The 4857-nt window shown below is 32.8% G+C and overlaps 1 long non-coding RNA gene across 7 annotated transcripts; it reads left to right on the forward strand.

Annotated features, from left to right (window-relative positions):
* Positions 1 to 231: 231 nt before the first annotated feature.
* On the forward strand, positions 232 to 4512 carry LOC110872978. 7 transcript variants are annotated; one of them, XR_004865243.1, is made up of 8 exons: positions 243 to 590; positions 701 to 933; positions 1027 to 1088; positions 1413 to 1509; positions 2400 to 2676; positions 3223 to 3735; positions 3814 to 3889; positions 4246 to 4495. It is a non-coding gene; the product is annotated as an uncharacterized LOC110872978 (long non-coding RNA). The 7 variants fall into 7 exon arrangements; XR_004865241.1 differs by having other exon boundaries at positions 232 to 329; positions 518 to 590; positions 3223 to 4512; XR_002554835.2 differs by having other exon boundaries at positions 3814 to 4512.
* The last annotated feature ends 345 nt before the right edge of the window (positions 4513 to 4857 follow it).

Genomic DNA, 4857 nt, shown 5'->3' on the forward strand with positions numbered 1-4857 from the left:
AATGCAAACTTATCCTAACTCATTACACAAAGTCACAAACTCATCCTAAAATCGAAGGTTCAAATTACTATCTATACACTTGGGATAATTTAGTTTTGTCTCTATCCAAATTTTATATAAATAAATCCTATAAATATATCAGTATCTATCTATTATACTAAAAGAATACATCTTTAGCCACATGTCATATTCTTAGTCAACCATTTTGATTATGTGGACATCCTCTTTAGCAAGAGAATTGTTGATGAGCGCCAAACCCCCTTTTCCTTTATTCTCCGCTCTTTTTCTTCTCTCTCACACAATGCATCTTATTTCCCCTTCCTTCGGCCGTAAGATTCAAACCCTAAAAATCAGATGATGCTTCCCTTCAACGATTCCATTGAGAAAACCCTAAAATCTTCCATTGCATTGCATCGCATCTATTACTCTGATTCAAGTTTATTGATCGTTGATCTCTTAAACCAAATCAATCTTAAAGTATATTTGTTTTTAATTCATCGCTTCCATCTATTTTCAGAATATTCAGAAGATCTGTGTAGCCATGTCTTATGCTTACCTCTTCAAGTACATTATCATCATTGGAGATACTGGTAATTAATTCAATCCGATTTCTTTCTATTATATGTTGTAAAATCGATGATTGTTGCAGATCTGAAGCGAATTTTGTGTTAATCGAGTTATTTTGCATTCGAATTGTTAGGTTTGTTACTGGCAATCTAAAATTGGACACAGTTAGTATTTTAGATATAACCAGTTTCTTTACCCGATCTATTTATCATCGGCTTCACATTCACAAACCCTAATGTTTATCGCCGTTTAGTCGCAACCAAGTCTCAATTTTAGGATTTGTGGGTCTGTGAATCGGGGCTGGAGAACAAGAATCAAAGAAATTGGAGCAATTTATGATTCTGCAATACTCCCAAAAAATGAATGGTAAGAAATTTTTGCTCAAAATCCGTCCATTTGCATAATCATTTCTGATTTTGTGTTAATTTTTTTCAATAATTTATAACCCTTTTAATGTAGGAAATTGAAAGGAACAGAGCTTCCATTAACAACACTTTCTATTCCATTCTTAATTTTAAAAGGTAGATTATCTTCATGATGTTCAATATGATCATAGAATTTGTACTAGAAATCAAACATATGCTAACCTGTATGTCACAATCCCTATTTCTAGAGTTACTTTATGATTAGTATAATAACTGTTACGTGTTTTGATCATTGAATGTTGTTGCTACTCCTTTTTTGTGTTTGGTTTTTTTTTATAGGAGAATTTAGGTGTTTTTGCTTTGTAGTAGTGGCTAGATCTGGATTGATGCTAGATTGGTTAATCTGATTTATTGCTTAAAAAGATTATTATTGTAATAATACTTCTTCATCAAATTTAACATATATTTTTTTATGAATAGTTGGACAATGAAGTGTTTCAAGTCCACTACGTGATCGGGCCCACTCCCAGCTGATGTTACGGTTTTGAACCATTAGTCGAACCACCTATTACATTTGGTAAGTATAATTACATTATGAGCTTCCATGGTAATAGATATAAAATTTAGGAGGTAAATTGAAATTGTTCTTTTTGTTCATATTTTGCACTAAATTCACTGAAGTTGGATTTTGGAGTTTTAATCGGCCGGAAATCGGACGCTACTTTAGTTTATACCTTAAAAGCCCGCCGCAACACGCTGATGCGTCTACTATTACTCTTACTAACCATTACCATTACACAAGTTTGATAAACAATAGCGGCACCCCATTGTGGGCCATGGGGTGCTACATGTGCATCTCTTTGACCTGCATTTCACCTGGGATAATCTAGATTCTTTGAATTACACCTGAAAAATTCGAATTTCATCATCGGAAAAGTTGTTAGAATTGGAATCAAATTTGTTAGATTGGATCTGTTCACTGAAATTGCAGGAAACTGAATTTGCTTAATATTGCATCCGATTTGATAGTTCACTGCTTTGGTTTACATTGTTATGTTTATGTTGAGTTTATTAAGCTATAGTTGCATATCATGGATATGAGGTAAAATTCATGTGGTATGTTACTGTATTGAGATAGCAAAATGTTTTTTCAGTCAAATTAAAAAAAATGGACGGGTTAAATGGGTCGAGTTGACCCGTAACACTTTCCGCTCAAATGTTGTAGGTTTTGTAAAAAAAATATTTTCTGTCAAATTTGGTTACAAAATTAAGTTATTTTAGTAACATTATAATTTTTAAACAAATAACTCTATATTTTTTGTTTTAAATTTACACTTTGGTCCATTATTGACCCGTAGTTATCCAACTTTTTGTCCTTGAACATGTTAGAGATACATGTAAAATGGTTGATTTTGTCACTCTAATATTTTTTTTTTATTTATGATAATCTTAAATACTTAAATATAGGTAAGAGATGAGATAGAGCAACTCATGGATGATGATGGAGATATGGCTGAAATGTATTTGGTTGAGAAAAAGGCATATGGAGTCATTATTCTGTGGTGGAGATCAATCTTTGGCAGGACACAAATCAATGAATGGGATTCAGTCTATTTTTGCTTTGATTTCTCCTGTTTCTTCACCTCCAACTGGTCGAAGTTTTGACAGAAATTTGAGCCTTGCAAGGAGCATGAATGAGAGCACAAGTAGTTTAGAGAGTGCGATAGTGCTACTGAAAACATTGGTGAGTTGGGAATGCCGTTGAAGGCTTATTTTATCATCATTGATAACACCCCTAATAAGCTTACAAATGTATATTAAATCGTATAGAGGTGGAAAATTCGACCTATTATCTTAAAATGGGTTGATTTGTGGTATATTTTTTCTTTAACGGGTCAAATATCCAGCCTTTAAAAACTTAGTTATAAATGGAATGGTTCTGAAGTAGACAAAAGTGTGTTCAGAGGTTAGGTTGTATTGACTTTTTTTAAAATATTGCACATAATAGTATTTAATGCTTTAATGTATAAGATTAAATAAAAAAATGGACAAAAATGCTTCTGAGTCACCTGACCCGTCGTGATAAATCCCGTTACAACGCATAACCAAGCCTGATCATTTTGCAGCCTGTATATTAGAATGTTATTGGGGGATTAATGATTGGTTTAACAACTTTATTGGTGATTATTTGTTTGTTTACTAGCAAAAGGAATACATCGCTGATACCAAAATAATTCTTCTTTCAGCACCATATTACTAAGCTCATATTGAATGTTTGTTTTCATTTTAGGTATTGCAACTCCGTACACATTGAAGGAAAATGCGCTCATTTTGGTGAGAATTGTTAACTTTCATACCCTTCTCTTGGAATCTTGCATTGGTTATATTTCGTCACCTGACTTAATAATAAGTTGTTGGCTGGTGATGTAATTATTTCCGGTCTTCAGGTTGATGCTTCAAGGTAATAGAGTACGTTATACTTGGCCTCCTTAATTGTTTCACATATTTTCTAGAAGGTGGCAAAAAACTCAACCTAATAAGAAAGAGGCCAAATAGCTGGAGAGTTCCCCAATGTGTAGAGTTAACCGTTTTGACCCATTTCACACCCGTACAGTTAATTTAAGTGTTCTGACACATTTCGCACCCTTACAGTAGAGTTAACCGTTTTGGCTCATTTTGCACCCGTACAGGAGAGTTAACCATTTTGACCCATTACTCAACTCGCATGCATGTCCATTTTGGCGACAATAATTTTATGTGTTTAATTGGAAGCTTAATCCTCGATTGGAAGCTTTAGCCACAGGTGTGAACATGAACTTGCTATAACATGATTAAATTGTCGCGAGATAACTCTGCAATAATCTTTAAAATTTGTGTGTAGATTTATATGCTTTGACAAGATATTTTGATGCTAAAGATCGAACAAATGAAACAAATAACGACAAATCTAAGCTTAGGTAAGACCAACTTTAGGACTAACTTCCTGCTAATGAACCTGGTGCCTCAAATTTGGGGATTTATGCCTGAAAATAGTAGATTATGGATATTACTGGGTTTGCCAAAATTAGTTGCTACTATTAGTTTTTTAATATCATTATATTTTCTTTAACCTTGGATCTACACCTATAATCATAGTAGATGACTGTAGATACATTGATTTATTGCATAAACCAAAATTGATACTTTCATGTTGGTACACAAATGAGTTCAGAGTAGACACTTTGATAAAGTAATTTGACATTTATTTGGAAAGGTTTTGGGGTTTACTACAAAATGTTTGCTCTATGTTGATCAATGGTTATTTGTTTTGAAGATGAATTTTGTATATGGCTGATTAGACGCAAAATAGAAATAAAGAAGCAAATAATAGAAAAACTAGTGCACTTGAATCACTTTATCAAGGTGGAGTGGCTGAATGACAAGAATGATAACACTGAGGAAGAAGATTGAGTGATCATATTATGTACGTATATTATACACAATTGTTTTGGTGTGCTTATTGTCTTCATACATCAAGACATTAGTTTGTAAGTTTTATTTGAAGGATCCTATTATTTGCTAAATTAAGTATATTGTGTTATAAGCATTTCGAACGGTATCGATCGATTCAGATGGTCACTATACTGGTATCGATATTCATTTATTGTTGCAGACGAAATTGTATAAATAAAAAATTACCGATATCAGAAACCATAAAAATGAATAAAGGTGTATGTACCGATGTTCGCTACGGTGTTGGGAACCTACAGATAAAACAACTAATGTGGTATATAAAGAGATTTTTAACGAATTGTGATCGTTGCATATTCATGTATTTCAATTTGTCGTCGTAATCTAATATATTCCGTTGTCTTTTTACGTGTATAAAATATTAATATTTGATGTCAGCGGTATTAATGAAGAAATTTTCTTTTAGCAAACCGCA

This window comes from Helianthus annuus, chromosome 8 (genome assembly GCF_002127325.2).
Source record: "Helianthus annuus cultivar XRQ/B chromosome 8, HanXRQr2.0-SUNRISE, whole genome shotgun sequence".
Classification (NCBI taxonomy): domain Eukaryota; kingdom Viridiplantae; phylum Streptophyta; class Magnoliopsida; order Asterales; family Asteraceae; genus Helianthus; species Helianthus annuus.